The sequence below is a fragment of the Eschrichtius robustus genome, chromosome 7, assembly GCF_028021215.1.
Source record: "Eschrichtius robustus isolate mEscRob2 chromosome 7, mEscRob2.pri, whole genome shotgun sequence".
Classification (NCBI taxonomy): Eukaryota; Metazoa; Chordata; class Mammalia; order Artiodactyla; family Eschrichtiidae; genus Eschrichtius; species Eschrichtius robustus.
This window is the reverse complement of record NC_090830.1, coordinates 78,458,982-78,476,297: the sequence shown is the minus strand read 5'-3', so window position 1 is coordinate 78,476,297 and position 17,316 is coordinate 78,458,982. Positions and strand designations below refer to the sequence as shown.

At 41.4% G+C, this 17,316-nt stretch overlaps 1 protein-coding gene across 8 annotated transcripts in view; it reads left to right on the top strand.

The window, feature by feature from the left end:
• Positions 1-2,758: 2,758 nt before the first annotated feature.
• Positions 2,759-17,316, top strand: part of USP54 (ubiquitin specific peptidase 54) — a 147,015-nt gene continuing 132,457 nt past the window's right edge. For 7 of the 8 annotated variants that reach the window (XM_068547834.1, XM_068547835.1, XM_068547832.1 and 4 more), the window contains exon 1: positions 2,759-2,816. The gene's annotated coding sequence lies outside the window, so the exon portion shown is untranslated. Of the gene's footprint in view, positions 2,853-17,316 lie in introns of all 8 variants that reach the window. The other variant, XM_068547826.1, reaches the window with a different exon arrangement.

Sequence of the window (17,316 nt, the reverse complement as noted above, 5' to 3'; positions counted from 1 at the left end):
ATTTATTTAGAGAGAAACACACTCCACAGACAGAGTGTGGGCCATCTCAGAAGGTGAGAAAGGCCGCCAGGGTATGGGGTTGTCAGTTTTTATATGGGTGGGTAATTTCATAGGCTAATGAGTGGGAGGAGTATTCCAGCTATTTCGGGAAGGGGTGGGGATTTCCAGGAATTGGGCCACCACCCACTTTTTGACAGTGGGCACCGCCACTGTCATGGTGCCTTTGGGTGTGTCATTTAGCTTGCTGATGTGTTACAGTGAGCGTATACTAAGCCTCAAGGTCTAGTGGAAGTTGACTTCTCCGCCATCTTGGACCCATTTGGTTCTAATCAGTTTATGTCCCATCCTTAGGCTGTGTCATTCTTTCAAAGGTTGTGCCCTGCCCCCTTTCCTCCTGTTTCACTTGCACTCTTCAGTGGGCACAAGTCCCCACTACCACCTATTGTTTTACATCAGGTCTCTTTTATTGTTACCCACCTAGACTCTGCAGCCGTTTGAGCTAGCAACTTCAAGGGTTTCTTTTACATAAACCACATGCCCGTAATACTGTGCCCCTAAGGTCACCCAGATAATGCATTCCCTGGTATAGGGTCTACAGCTTTGCTGTCTAATACTGCAGTCACTAGCCACATGTGGCTATTAAGCTCTTAAAATTTGCCTAGGCTAAATTAAGACGCTCTGTAAATATAAACAATGGATTTTGAAGACTCAGTATGAAAAAAGAATGTAAAATATCTCATTAATAATTTCAAAATATTAAAAAAATTGCTGTACACCAGAAACTAACACACTGTAAATCAACTATACCCCCAATAAAAATTTTAAAAAATTTCAAAATATTGATTACATGTTGAAATATTTTGAATACGTTGGGTTAAGTGAATAACTAAATTTCATTTTTCTTACTTTAAAAAAAAATGTGGCTACTACAAATTTTAAATTGCATGATGTGGCTCACAGTATGTTTCTACCGGACAGCACTGGTCTAGACTATGAGAGGTATTCAGGGGATTGGAGAGAAGACACTTAATTCTCTATTTATTACTTTTATTCCCTTATTTGTACCCCTCTGTTTTACTCTCACTGAACAACGTTCTTTATATAGCTGTTGCAGTAAGGGGGACCCCTTCCAGGGCCTGAGGGTGGGCTGCTGTCTAACACTCAAAAATGAATTGTCCGAGGAGACACACATGCTGACAAAGCAAGAGACTATTGGGAAGAGGTGCCCGGGCAGATAGCAGCAGGGTAAGGGAACCCAGGAGAACTGCTCTGCCACGTGGCTTGCAGTCTTGGGTTTTATGGGAATGGGGTTACTTTCCGGGTTGTCTCTGGCCAATCATTCTGACTCAAGGTCCTTCCTACCCTTATTAAAATGTGGTGTGCACACTGCTCAGACAAAATAGATTCCAGTGAGGATTCTGGGATGTTGGTAGGACATATGGACTGGTGTCTCCTCTCTCCTTTTGACCTTTCCCGAATTCTACCGGTTGGTGGTAGCTTGTTAGTTCCTCGTTCCTTACCAGGACCTCCTGTTGTAAGATGACTCATGCAAGTGGCTACTATCTTGCCTGGCCAGGGTGGGCAGCTTCAGTCAGTGTTTCTCCTAACATGTCCGTCGTCTGTTCCAGATCCTACTCAGTCAGTCTGCATTTACAGCTTTCTGAGAGCAGAGAGAAAGCCCTTACAACTAAGTGTTGAGAGAGTCACCAAGTAAGGATGTGCCCGTCCACAGGGTGGCAAGCAACAACTGCAAAGTTCAAATCACAAACCAATGCGGCCCCCTTCCACAGCCAAGGCCAAACATCTGTGCTTATGTTCGACTAAAAACAACAACAACAACAAAACACTTTGATTTCCTAGTTTCGCTGGGCAAATTGAAGGGGGCGGGGCACCAGTGTATAAACATAAATATTTCTGTTAAGTCAAATACCATTCACAAACCAAAGTAGGGGAAGAACGAATCAAAGTTTCCTGAAGGAAGGTTAAGGAGGACATGGAAAGGTCAATTTCTGGCTTACTCCCTCCATCTCTACTCTGCATGCATAAGGAAAATGCCAGGAAGACTGAACTTCAGCCAAGGCGACACTGCTTTAAGTTTGAGGCCTGGGAAAAGACAGCCCCATACCTCAAGTTATTCCGGTGTAGGGTTCGTCATACTAACTTCCCCCATCCCAGACCGTCCTGCGTCCTGCCTACAATAGTTTTCCGACTCTCCTGCCAGTTCAATATCCTTCCCCGCCCTCGCCCACCTCCAGACCTTTCCAGGCCACCCCTTAAGCGCCTTGCGGCCGCCATTTTACACAATACTATCGCGAGATATACTTAGCCGTCTCGACCCTGACTCATTTACTTTCTTGCGAAAGACTCTTCCCGGCCGTTCTCGGCGTAGCTGAGGAAAGTGTCGCGAGAGCTGGTTGCCTTGGCTCCCTGTAGCTATAGCAGCCGCGGCGGTTAATGATGCGGCGGCAGAAGCGGTGAGTGCGACACTCAGGGGGGCGGGGCCGGAGGTAACAGGGTGCTGGGGTGGGGGGTGTGGTAGCGCTTGGGGGGGTAGTGGGGAAGGTCGGGTCGCGGGAGCAATGGGTCCGAGTGTGACGTGTGGGGTAGGACCCGGGTCCAGTGGCTATAGGGACGGGGCGCGGGTCTGCACTAGGGTACGCTGTGAGGGTTGAAGCTGGTGGGAGGTCCAGGGGGAGGGACCGGGGTGTAGAAGGGTTCAAGGGGCAGGGCCCGGAGTGTAAAAAGGGTGTTCGTGTTGGGAACAAGATGGTTATGGGGACTCAGAATTGGGTAAAGAGACCGGGCTACACCGAGGAGTAAGTGGGAAGAAATGGGGTACAGCGAGGAGGAGGGTACGTTAAGTGGGAGCCTAGAGGTTGGGCCCGGTTTGCTTTGACCTGGCGGAGATGGGGGGTGCCGTGTCAGACCTTCGCAGTTTCCTGGGGTCCGCCTGAGGCTGGTCGGGGACTGCGCGCTAGGACCTGGGTCCTATAGGACATGGCGGGAATGGTGGCGTCCCGGAACTTCACCGCCCCCCCCCCCCCACACCGCTTCCAAAGAAATCCCCCACGGACTCTGAGATGTGAAAGGAGGGTCCTGGTGAAATAGTATTAGTTGGAAAGGTTCTTTCGGTGGTGGTGAGTGGGATAATGAATGATGCTGCTCTGAAATAAAGTGTGGGGTGGGGGCGGGAGAGAGAAATTCTTGAGAAAAAAAAACTAAGATGTGCGTATCGAGTTGGAAGAAGGGGGTGTGTGCTAAGTTCATGTTTCTTTCCAGATTCATTCAAGTGTAGAATTCCTTTACGGTGTACTTATGAAATTATATATGCGGTGTAAAATCAGTTTAGATCATACAGTGAAAGAATGTACAGTACGACATTTAAACCTTCCACGAATGTAGTTTAAAAACTAAGAAACGTGTTTCTACTGCAGCAGCACAAGGCTGAACACTAGGGATAGTTTTAGTTACTTGAATATAAAACCTAGTGTTCCGAAAGTGTGTCTATTCAGGTTGTTTGCCTTTTAAGAAATGGATGAAGTTTTATTTTTAGGAGACAGAAAGAGTTTTGAATATCCGTCAATCTGGAAATAAAAGGAGTCTTCCGGGAGTTAAAAATCACTGAGAGGCAAAACATTTACTCTCTGAGTCTCAAGGACTGTTTTCTAGAGACAGGTTTGGATCACTTGGCTGTTAACTCTTATTTCTAGTGAAAACAGTGGCATCAATTCAGGCATAAAAAATAATTTGTTCATTTCAATATACAGATACAAGCTTTCTGATAATTATTTCTCACTATCTTTTGTAGGTATAAATTTGCAAAGGCGTAACCTCTCTTTTTATTAATTTATTTTTTTTTTTGAGAATTAACGTTTTATTTGATGGCCTTGTTGAGGACTTAAGCCTGGAAGACAGCCTCTCAGATGACTCTGAGGGACTGCTCTGAAGACGTAAGGGAGGAGCCAGGATATATAGGAGTTTTTGCAAGAAACCAGGTAGTAGGAACATCAAAAGGTTATTGTTAATGAAAGAAAAACAGGGACTTTCCTGGTGGTCCAGTGGTTAAGACTCCAGGCTTCCATTGCAGGGGGTGCGGGTTCGATCCTTGATAACCTCTCTTTTGATTATGTAACTGGCTTTCTCCATGTTGAGGTTCACAAATTCATTAATTAGAATAGTGGATTTTAATCCTTCCAGAGCCAGCCTTGATGTGGTTAGTCATTGAATCTATTTATTTGATATATGTTAGACTAAAACTTTTAATTTGTAATGTTAGTAGCTAACCTTTAAAGTCGAAATGCTTTTCTGAGGCAAGATAAAGCTTTATGTGGTTGAGTCCAAAAGATTTCTCCATGAATCCATTAAGGAGCTTTACTGAGTTCCTATTATGTGTAGAGTACTGTGTAAGGCATTGCAGGGGGGAAAAAAGATTAATTCATTCATTTATCCCTTCAACAAACGTTTATTGAGACCTATTTTGTGTCTGATTACTAAGTCTCCAGGAAACAAATATAAGTAAGCCTTGCTCTTTGCCTTGGAATTGCTCAGAGCCTAGGAAGGGAGAGAAATAGAGAAACAAATCATTACATTGTAGTAAACACAATATATATGTGAACACAGGCTTATGAAACAAGGTTCTGGCCCTGAGGAGTTTGCATAGTAGTTGACAAGACTAAAATGGAAGAAATTATTTTAAAAATTACAAAATATTAAACAAATTCTAAACTATGCTGCATCAATAAAACACATTACGTTTCTCAGAAGAGATACAATTAGAATGGAAGCTTGAGGAGAAAATTCACAGATCAGTTCATAATTTAATAGTGTTTTTAAAGTACTCTTAAATATCACTGAACATTATTATTTTTTAAAATTTATTTATTTTATTTATTTATTTTTGGCTGCGGTGGGTCTTTGTTGCTGCGCGCGGGCTTTTCTCTAGTTGCGGCGAGCGGGGGCTACTCTTCGTTGTGGTGCGCGGGCTTCTCGTTGCGGTGGCTTCTCTTGTTGTAGAGCACGGGCTCTAAGCGCGTGGGCTTCAGTAGTTGTGGCTTGCGGGCTCTAGAGTGCAGGCTCAGTAGTTGTGGCGCACGGGCTTAGTCGCTCCGTGGCATGTGGGATCTTCCCGGGCCAGGGCTTGAACCCGTGTCCCCTGCATTGGCAGGCGGACTCTCAATCACTGCACCACCAGGGAAGTCCCCATACATAAAATAGATAACCAACAAGGACCTACTGTATAGCACAGGGAACTATATTCAATATCTTGGAATAACCTATAATGGAAAAGAATCCGAAAAACAATTTGATCTATCTATCTATCTCTCTACCTATCTATCTATCTATCTCTGAATCACTTTGCTGTATACCTGAAACTAGCACAACTTTGTAAAATAGCTACTTCAATTAAAAAAAGAAAGAAAGAAAAAGATCCTCAAACTCACATAATCTGGAAACTGCAAATTAAAACTATTTTTTGTTGACTTCTCTTTTTTATTATTTAAATTTTTTTTAGATTTTTTAAATTAATTAGTTTATTTGTTTTTATTTTTGGCTGCATTGGGTCTTCGTTGCTGCGCGTGGGCTTTCTCTAGTTGCGGTGAGCAGGGGCTACTCTTCATTGCAGTGTACAGCCTTCTCATTGTCGTGGCTTCTCTTGTTGCAGAGCACAGGCTCTAGGAATGCGGGCTTCAGTAGTTGTGGCACGTGGGCTCAGTAGTTGTGGCACACAGGCTTAGTTGCTCCGTGGCACGTGGGATCTTCCTGGGCCAGGGGTCGAACCTGTGTCGCCTGCATTGGCAGGCGGATTCTTAACGACTGCGCCACCAGGGAAGCCCCTGTCTTTAAAAACATTTAAAAATCTTACAAATGTTTAAATTGTATACTTAATTTGAAGAAAGAGAAAAAAAGAATACATTCTTTAAAAAAATAATTCTTTATGTAGAGGCTAAGAAGCAAAGGTTCTTCTTCTAGAACTATCCTGTTTGGTGAATTTTCTTCCAGTTCTTTTTCCTGCAATATATGCAATTTCTATTTATAATTTCTATATCTATTTATATCTTTTTTAAGTCAGTGGAATGATAATTTTTTTTCCTGTAGTTCTTTTTTTTTTTTTAACTTAGCAATATGCTTTTGAGATCTCATCCTGTCAGTACACACTTTTTTTTTTTTTATTTTTAACATCATCCCAAGCTCGGGATGAGGTTTAGAGCTCTCCATCAGCATCACACCTGACAATTTTTTTTGTCTTTTATTTATTTATTTATTTTTGTATTTATTTTTGGCTGTGTCGGGTCTTCGTTTCTGTGCGAGGGCTTTCTCTAGTTGCAGCAAGCGGGGACCACTCTTCATCGCGGTGCGCGGGCCTCTTCACTATCGCGGCCTCTCTTGTTGCGGAGCACAGGCTCCAGACGCGCAGGCTCAGTAGTTGTGGCTCACGGGCCCAGTTGCTCCGCGGCATGTGGGATCTTCCCAGACCAGGGCTCGAACCCGTGTCCCCTGCATTAGCAGGCAGGTTCTCAACCACTGTGCCACCAGGGAAGCCCCAGTACACACTTTTTAACAGCTGATTGTATTTCAGTTTGAATGTCTGTAATTTATTTGTTTCTTTTTCTATGGACATTTAAGTTTTCTCAGATTTTTGCAGTTATCAGCAACACTGAAATGAACATCCTTTATTCTTGTCTCTTGTGCAAATGTCCTAGAATAACTCTAGAGTAGGTGCCTAGAATTGTTGTTTAAAAGGTATACATGTTTCTAATTTTGAAAGATACAGCCAATTTGCCCTACAGTCTATGTACCATTCTTTATTCCATCAGCAGTTTATGAAGTTGCCTCTGATACTTGATATCAGTCTTGTACATTTTTACTAATATAATGGGTAAATTTAAAAATTTTAATTTATAGTCTCCAGATTACTTGTGAGTTTGAACATCTTTTTGTTTCTTTATTGGCTGTTTACATTTCTTTCTGTGAAATTGCTTATTCTGTTCTTTACATATTTTTTAACTGGGTTGTTTTCTTTTTTCTAAAAATTTATTTATTTGTTTATTTATTTTTGTCTGCGTTGGGTCTTCGTTGCTGCACGCGGGCTTTCTGTAGTTGCGGTGAGCGGGGACTACTTTTCGTTGCGGTGCGCGGGCTTCTCATTGCGGTGGCGGAACATGGGCTCTAGGCATGCGGGCTTCAGTAGTTGTGGCATGCGGGCTCAGTAGTTGTAGCTTGCAGGCTCTAGAGTGCAGGATCAGCAGCTGTGGCACATGGGCTTAGTTGGTCCGCGGCATGTGGGATCTTCCTGGACCGGGGCTCGAATGCGTGTCCCTTGCATTGGCAGGCGGATTCTTAACCACTGTGCCACCAGGGAAGCCCCACCCAGGCTTTTTGGTTTTGTTTTGTTTTTTGTGGCCGTGCCAGGAGGCTTGCAGGATCTAATTTCCTGACCAGGGACCGAACCTGGGCCGTGGCAGTGAGAATGCAGAGTCCTAATCAGGGAATTCCCAATACCACCCAGTTTTAATTATTGCTGAAGGTCAGGTTCCCCTCAGTCTTAGAATATATATAAGAACAGATTTTTTTTTTTCTTTTAGAAGCAGTCTTTCAGGTTTTGTTACAAACAAAGATTCTGTTGGGAATGTAATTGGGACTGATTGCAACAAATAAATTACTTTATGGGTGAATTTGTACACCCATGAATTTACAATGTTGAGACTTTCCATTTAGAAACAGTGTATTCTCTTTATTTAGGTTTAAAAAAAATCCTTTAGAAAAGTTTATAGTTCTCTTGATAGTGGTTTTGAACATGTCTACTTTTCTAGTTATTTTATGGTTATTTAAAGTTGATATGGCAATTGAGATCTTCTACCTCATGACATATAAAAAATTGGTTATTGCTGGCATATAGGAAAGCTATTGATACTTCTATGTTGATCTTGAATTGGATAACATAGTAAATCTTTTTTAAAAATGATTTAAATGGTTTTTCATTTGATTCTTTTGGATTTTCAAGATAGTTGTCTTTTTCAGCTCTTCATGTCTTTGCCAATTTTCATTTTGGTGTATGCAATTTTTTTCTTATTTTGACATGTTTTATAGCTCTTTATGGTAAAAATATTAATCATTTATTATATAGCTTGCAATGTTTTTTAGTTTGTTCTTTGTTTTTATAGGAAACCTTTTGACCATCAATGGGTAAAACACTAGAATGGGCTACTGCGATGCTTCAAAGTTATCTTGACAACAGGAAAATTCTAAGAGGGTTAGAATTATTCAAACCAAGTCTGGTGAATAAAACTATGAATTAAAAATAGAGGAAAAGGGGCTTCCCTGGTGGCGCAGTGGTTAAGAATCCGCCTGCCAATGCAGGGGACACGGGTTCGAGCCCTGGTCCAGGAAGATCCCACATGCCGTGGAGCAACTAAGCCCATGTGCCACAACTACTGAGCCTGCGCTCTAGAGCCTGTGAACCACAACTACTGAGCCCGTGTGCCACAACTACTGAAGCCCGCGTGCCTAGAGCCCATGCTCCCAACAAAAGAAGCCACCACAATGAGAAGCCCATGCACTGCAGCAAATAGTAGCCCCCGCACGCCACAACTAGAGAAAGCCCGTGTGCAGCAACAAAGACCCAACACAGCCAAAAATAAAATAAAATAAAATAAATTAATAAAAAAAAATAGAGGAAAATAGCTCACTTCTGGGTTCAAATGAGATTTGATTAGAAAATTCAGAAACTCTTTTAACCTTATTTATAGTGATGTGTCATCTGAGTTAAAGGAGTTGAATTTAAATTTGGGGAAACAATAGCTGAATAAAATTGATCAGGTTGAAAATATACAATAGAATATATAAATAATAATCATGTCTGATATTTAATCATACATATGGAAGAAGCTGGTTTTTCTGATTACTGTTATACCTGGGGAAAAAAGATAACTCTTTAGGAGCAATGTTCCTTCACAGCTCGCTTCTGAAGGGAAATCCTGACGTGGACATTCCTGAGTTTAGCATTGAGGTGGAGGTTGGCATAGCAGAAAGAATGTGGGCTTTGGAACCAAACAAACCTTGGTTCCCATTCCAGTTGTTCACTTATTAGAATTGTGATCTTTAGCTCATTGTCATAGCCTCCTCTGTAAAATCGTATGCTTAAAAAATGGTATATCACATCAAATAACATCATCTACTGCTCAAAATTGATACTGCTGTGCAGCTTCATTACATGGTACAAATATTTGATCAATGAAAAGCATACTATTACTTAGGAGGTCTGAATTCATATGTTTGCTGCTGAACCATCAGTAACACCAGTCAGATTAGGGGTTAGGAGAACCAAGAACCTAGGGTTAGTACCACATAGGTTAGGTACCAAGTGCCTAGAAGCATGTTAGAAATGCAGAATTAGAATATGCATTTTAACAAGATCCCCAGGTGATTCATATGCACCTTAAAGTCTGAGAAGCAGTGATCTAATGTGCAGTATCTAAAGGAAGGTGGTAACTCCAACTCAAAGCAATAGGGGTTGAGATGGTAGGAGCTATAGAATATTAGACAGGTAGTCACTCTGTGGTTCCAGATGATTCATTTATTCACTGTAGGACCCTCTCACCAAGCTGGGGGATACAAGGAACATCTTCTAGGAGACAGGGCTAGCAGGATCGTGGCTGGGTGTCTGGTCACTAGCCAAGGGGTTTGACATTAGAGCAATAGCTTTAGTCTCTGCAGGAATCTAGGCTAGCTGTGCTGTTCAATATGGAAGCCACTAGCCACATGTGGCTATTAAAATTAAATAAAAATTCAGTTCCTCAGTCATACCAGCCACATTTCAAGTACACAGTAGTCACATGTGTCTGCTATATTGAACAGCGCAGTGCAGATATTGAACATTTCCATTAGTGCAGAAAGTTCTGTTGGACAGCACTTGAGAGGAATAGGCAGAGCTGCCAAGGTAGGGTGGGTATTTGCCTTAAAGGCTGTGTCAAAATGGCCAAGTATAGAAGGCAGAGAAAAATCCATGAATTTCTGGTCACACACATAACTCCCCATCCTGTTCCAGAACCTTTCCATTGCTGATAGCTGCTGGTAAATTCCCTGTCCTGTTAAGGTCTGGGTGTGCCTGCAAGTGAAAGCATCAACTGAAAGGTAAGAGAGGGCAGAAGCTGACAAGGAAAATGTTCTGGAGAAATTGCTGAACATTGGGAAGAGTAGGAATGGCTGGGTATGGAGTTAGGAAAATCATATGAAGTACTTAAAGAGATATTTAGCTGCTAGTAAAATACCATTGCTCCCAGAATAAATAATACTGAAAATAAATTCTAATGTCCACGTTAATGCCAAACCAGTCACCAACTTGATCACATCTTCACTAAAGTTTTTAAGTTGGTCTATCAATGTTAAAAATATGAACATATTTTTTTACGTTTAATGAGAATTAGTGGGAAAGTAGAATTCAGTTTGAGGTTCACTTTTCAGTCTTTCCCCCCAGAGAATACATCTATAGAAAAGGCTATCCAAATTCTATTTATTTTTGTTTTGGGGACGGTGCCATATAGTAAATTTGTGAATTACTGTATTTCTCTTTTTTTATTGATGGTTTATATCAGACACAGACATGAATATTTGTAGGATTGTTGAATGTATAAAAATGTTTTAAATTTTCTGTTACTCTTTCAGAGTTTTCCTTATTTCAGTTTGGCTATGTAGGCAAGTGGCTTTGGCCACATCACGCAGCATGAGGAACTTCCCAAGCAGGGATCAAACCTGCGCCCCCTTCAGTGAAAGCACGGAATCTTAACCACTGGACCACCAGGGAAGTCCAGACCAGTGGCTTTTAAGAAAAACCTATTACATTTGTTTTTTGCAAATAGAAAATATAGCCCTTTCATTGTTGGTATGCAACTAATGAAGTTTCTGAAATTGACATTTCAGTGTTTTAGCACTTTCCATTAACAGTACCTTCCTGTACCACATTGAAAGCAAGAAACATGTTCCAAAAAGCACATTTTTCAAATAACATTTCTTTTTTTTTTTGGCTGCGCCGCAAGGCTTGCAGGATCTTACTTCCCCCACCAGGGACTGAACCCAGGCCCCGGCAGTGAAAGCGCTGAGTCCTAACCACTGAACCGCCAGGGAATTCCCTCAAATAACATTTGAGTTTTTAAATGAAAACAGAAGCTGAGGATAAGACTATATTGGACTTTTGCAAAATATATTTTTGTCAGTGTTATTCTGACCTGTGTATAGATTCATTTTTTCCTAAGACTTGAAAAGTAGGCTTTTAATATAAAGCTGGTGGGAAGTCAGTGACTTCCCAGAAGAAAAAAATGTTCCTTTTCTTCTGAGAAGAAAATTTGGATAAATACTTTTTAGTTAATACATTAGTTTCATAGTAGGTTTGTAGAAAAATTCACTTACTATAGACACAGAGCTTTCTCTTTGTATGTCATTGTCTCATTTCTGACCTGGGCTCAGCTCTTGTTTCCCTGTGCAGATCCACTTCCTTTGGTGGTGCATCCTGTCCTGGGTGTTGACCCCAGTCAAAGCTGTATGGTGCCAAAAGAAAACAAGTTCCTTGATCCTCTTTTGCTATTTCAGCCTCTTATTTATCTTTACTTGTGGTCTTTGAAGACCAGAAATGTGTTTGTGAACAATTGAGAATTGCATCATGGGTGTTCCTACAGTGTTGGGGAACACCAGAGAGAGGCAATATCATTTTAATCTTGGGTTTTTCCCCTTTTTCGGGTCCACCAGGTCTAAGGAAACTTCTAGTTATTTAACAGAATTGAAATAAGAAATTTTGTAATTACAAAGGTAGGTTTTAGACACCTCAGAGTTACAGAGTATTTATTGATATTGAGAATACACGTTAAAATTATTCATGCTTTATCAGTCAACACCAATGTTTAAATCACAAATTGCCACATAGCAAGTTATTTTGGGTAGGAATTCTGTATGAACCAAATTCTGGTAATGATTTTAATTGGGCAAAGTATAGAAGTCTGATTTAGAGGTGTCTTTTCCTATGCCTCCTCTAAAAATTCATGAAAAGAAACAACTCCCTTTAAAAATTCAACTTGTTCTTATTTCACAATGACTTTCATCCTTTTTATGCCTTATTTCAATAGATAGTTACTAAGCATCTGCTTTTTTTATGTATAAAGTGAATTTTCCAAAAAAAATAATTAATTTTATTTTTGGCTGCGTTGGGTCTTCATTGCTGCACGCAGGCTTTCTCTAGTTGTGGCGAGCGGGGGCTACTCTTCGTTGTGGTGTGTGGGCTTCTCATTGTGGTGGCTTCTCTTGTAGAGCACGGGCTCTTGGTGCATGAGCTTCAGTAGTTGTGGCATGCGGGCTCAGTAGCTGTGGCTTGCAGGCTCTAGAGTGCAGGCTCAGTAGTTGTGGTGCACGGGCTTAGTTCCTCTGCGGCATGTGGTATCTTCCCAGACCAGGGCTTGAACCCATGTCCCCTGCATTGGCAGGAGGATTCTTAACCACTGTGCCACCAGGGAAGTCCCTGGTTTTTTAAAAAATTTATTTATTTTATTTTTGGCTGCGTTGGGTCTTTGTTGCTGCATGCAGGCTTTTCTCTAGTTGAGGTGAGCGGGGGCTACTCTTTGTTGCGGTGCGCGGGCTTCTCATTGTGGTCGCTTGTCTTGTTGCGGAGCATGGGCTCTAGGCGCGAAGGCTTCAGTAGTTGCAGCATGAGGGCTCAGTAGTTCTGGCTTGCAGGCTCTAGAGTGCAGGCTCAGTAGTTGTGGCACACGGGCTTAGGTGCTCTGCAGCATGTGGGATCTTCCTGGACCAGGGATTGAATCCCCTGCATTGACAGGCGGATTCTTAACCATTGCACCACCAGGGAAGCCCTAAGCATCTGCTTTTAAAATAAGTTTTATTAAGGAATAATTAACATATCATACAATTTACCCATTTAACGTGTACAGTTCAAAAGTTACTATATGTGCAGAGTTGTGCAACTGTCACTTCAATCAATTTTATTACATTTTATCACTCCAAAAAGAAACTATATCCATAAGCAGTCATTCTCCATCCCAACCCCTCCCTCCCTTGGCAGCTACTAATTTATTTCTGTCTGTATAGATTTACCTATTCTGGACATTTCATATAAATGGAATCATAAAATACCAATATGTGGTCTTTTGTGACTGACTTCTTTCATTCAGCATAGTATTTTCAAGGTTCATCCATGTTGTGGCATGTATCAACGTTTTATTCTTTTTATGGCCAAAAAAAATATACCATATTCCATTACATGAATAAAGCACATTCTTTTTATCCATTCATCAGTTGAGACATTTGGGTTGTTTCTACTTTTTAGCTATTACGAATGAGACAAATGAGGTGCTTAGCCCACAAAATAAGGATACTAAGGATTGTGCAAGTGCAAAATTTAAGGAGGCAGTCACTCTCAGGGTTGTGCAAGTGCAGGGTTACTTGATTGACCTTGAGAGTGAGTGCCTCCTTAAATTTTGTACCTCCAGTGTCCCCCCCATAGTCTTGGCAGTGGATTGGCTTTCCTTGAGCTTCACTGAATATCAACCACTTAAAAAAACTGAGTAAGAAGGTATGCTTTGCTCTTTGTCACTTTCCTGTTCAATAGCGTTCAGTGATCTGCCATTGACTATCAAAGACTAACCTGTGATTTGTGATTCTAGTTTTATTTCTAGTTAGATTTCCACTGTCTTATTTCAGCCAGTGTAAACTACTTTCTATTCCCTAACAAGTCAAAAGCTTTTCTATTATCCTGACTTTGCCCAGTGCCATTTTTCACCTGGAGCTGATACATTGAACAGAACCTATTTGTGGTGGCACTGATGAGGGTGAACCACTATTTGAGTTTATGACACTAATCTTGTTCAGATTCTAGTTCCCAAGTATTAGACATAATCTCCTTCCTCTCTAGATCACAGATATTTTTCAGGAAACTAGTTAGGAACTTTCTGACTAGATTTCTTACTCAGAATGCAGAAAGATATGTGTCCCTAGTCAGGACAGATTCCATAGTTATGGTTTAAATTTTTCTCTTTTTTTTGTTTTGTCCACGCAGTGCAGCATGTGGGTTCTTAGTTCCTCGACAAGGGATTGAACCTGTACCCCCTTAACCACTGGACCACCAGGGAAGTCCCCAAATTGTTATTTTTCCTACATTTCCTACAATTTCCTCAAAGTGCTTTGCTTAGCTCTTGCTTAGCAGTGCCCAAGGGGATTACTAATGTTATGCAACTGATTTGTTTGTGCCAATCTCTGTTTGTGCCAATAAAGCCATGCAAATTTGAGGCCATTAAAAGTAAAATCAAGTCATAGTAATGCATGTACATTGTTTAAAAGTGAAATGATAGTTTAAGGCTTATAAGGAAAAACATCTTTCTTCTGCTCTACTCTTCCTTACCTACTCCTGATTCTTGTTCTTCAGAGCACTTTTAAATGTCTTTTTTTTTCTTTTTTGTATTTACTTTCATATGTATTTCTAAATAATATGCTTAAACTGCTATTTCCTACCCCCACCCCCATACACACACACTTTCTCTCCCAATGTAAATATAACTTTTTTTTTTTTTTTTTGGTTAAATTAGCTGTGGTAAGCAGAATAATGGCCCTCTCGAATATATCTGTGTCCTTATCCTCAGAACCTGTATGTTCCCTCATGGCAAAAAGGAATTAAGTTTGCTAATCAGCTGATTTTAAAATAGGGAGATTATCCTGTATTATCCAGATGGGTTCAATGTAATTAAAAGGATTGTTAAAAGTGGAAGAGGGAGGCAGAAGAGATGCTATGTGAGAAGGACTCAATCTCTGTTGCTGGTTTTGAATATGGAGGAAAGAGGACCGTAAGCAGAGGCATGCAGGCATCCCTTAAGCATCTGGAAAAGTCAAGGAAACATTCTGCAATAGAACCGGAAGAGAACAGTAGCCTTACTACCACCATGATTTTAGCCCAGTGAGAGTGTGTTGGACTTTTAACCTACAGAAGTGTAAGATAAAAAATTTGTGTGGTTTTTTTTTTTTTTAATTAATTAATTAATATTTGGCTGCGTTGGGTCTTCGTTGCTGTGCGCGGGCTTTCTCTAGTTGCAGCGAGTGGGGCTACTCTTCGTTGCAGTGTGCAGGCTTCTCATTGTGGTGGCTTCTCTTGTTGTGGAGCACGGGCTCAGTAGTTGTGGCTCGCGGGCTCTAGAGCGCAGGCTCAGTAGTTGTGGCACACGGGCTTAGTTGCTCCACAGCATGTGGGATCTTCCTGGACCAGGGCTCGAACCCGTGTCCCCTGCATTGGCAGGCGGATTCTTAACCACTGTGCCACCAGGGAAGACCTCCGTGTAAATTTTAGAATAAGCTTGTTTAGGTCTAAAGAAGGCCTTGCTGGGATTTTGATAGGAATTGCATTAAACTTATAGATTAATTTAGGGAGAATTGACATTTTTATCACATTGAGTCTTCCAGTCAATGAACAAGCCTGTTTATTTATGTCATCTTTGATTTCTTTCATCAAACTTTTAGCATACAGACCCTGTACATGTTTTTGGAAAGTGTATATACTTAAGTATTTAGTTTTTTTTACAGTGATTGTAAATGGTAATGTGTTTTTTATTTTGTTTTCTGCATGTCTATTGTTAGTACAGTTGACCCTCGAACAGTACAGGTTCGAGCTATGCAGGTACACTTATAAATGGATTTGTAAAAATAAATACATTCTATAGTACTACATAATCCTCTGTTGGTTGAATCCAAGGATATGGAACCGCCCATACTGGAGGGTGACTGTAAAGTTATAAGTGGATTTTCCTCTTGCTTAGGGGGTTCTGCACCCTGACCCCTGTGTTGTTCAAGGGTCAACTGTATATAGAAATGCAGTTGGGACTTCCCTGGTGGTCCAGTGGTTAAGAATCTGCCTTCCAATGCAGGGGATGCGGGTTTGATACCTGGTCGGGGAACTAAGATGCTACATGCCGTGGGGTAACTAAGCCCAGGCACCACAACTAGAGAAGCCCATGCCCTGCAGGGAAGACCCAGTGCAGCCAAAAAAAAAAGAAAGAAATGCAATTGATTTTTTTGTGTGTTAATCTTATATCCTGTGGCCTTGTTATTACTTCTAGGAGTGTTTTTGTAGATTCCTTGGGATTTACTATGTAGACATCATGTCATTTGCAAATAGAGTTTTATTTCTCCCTTTCCAATCTGTATGCCTTTTATTTCTCTTTCTTGCCTATTACAGTGCCTAGAACTTCTAATATTATGTTGATTAAGAGTAGTGAGAGCAGACATCCTTGCTTTGTTCCCAACCTTAGGGGGAAAGTATTTAGTATTTCACCTTTAAGTGTGATGTTAGCTGTAGGTTTTTGTTTTTGTTTTTGTTTTTTTGGCTGTGCTGGGTCTTTTGTTGTGGTGCATGGGTTCTTCTTTGTTGCAGTGCGCGGGCTTCTCTAGTTGTGGCACGCAGGCTCCAGAGTGTGCGGGCTCAGTAGTTGTGGCTTGTGGGCTTAGTTGCCCTGCGGCATGTGGGCTGTTAGTTCCCCAACCAGGGATTAAACCTGCGTCCCCTGCATTGGAAGGTGGATTCTTAACCACTGGACCACCAGGGAAGGCCCCTGTAGGTTTTTGGGTAGATGCTTTTTTTTAACATTTATTTATTTACGGCTGTGTTGGGTATTCGTTTCTGTGCGAGGACTTTCTCTAGTTGCGGCAAGTGGGGGCCACTCTTCATCGCGGTGCGCGGGCCGCTCACTATCGCGGCCTCTCCCGTTGAGGAGCACAGGCTCAGTGATTGTGGCTCACGGGCCTAGTTGCTCCACAGCATGTGGGATCTTCCCAGACCAGGGCTCGAACCCGTGTCCCCTGCAGTGGCAGGCAGATTCTCAACCACTGCGCCACCAGGGAAGCCCTGTAGATGCTTTTTTATCAAGTTATAAGCACATATTTTAAAAATTTCAGGTGAAATCATATTTCTTCTGCAGTGCTTCTCCAGATTCCCCCAAGCTAATATTTACCCTCCATGTTTCAACAGCATTCTGCTTATATTACTGTTATTGAACTCTTACTTAATTGTTTCCTGGTTTGTGTTCATCCATCCCTCCCTCAAACACATACACCCTCTAGGCTGTGAGGGCAGATGCTGTTTTATTAATTTTCATATACCTAGTTTAGAACAGTGTGCCTAGCACCATTGAATTGTTTGATTGAGTGAGGGAGTGACTGAATGAGTAATTGAACAAGAGAATAAAAAACTCTCTCTCACAGGGCTTAAGATAGTTTTTAGTGATAAGGGTATGAACTTTGGAGCCAGACAGAATTCAAATCTCAGCCCTTCAATTTAAT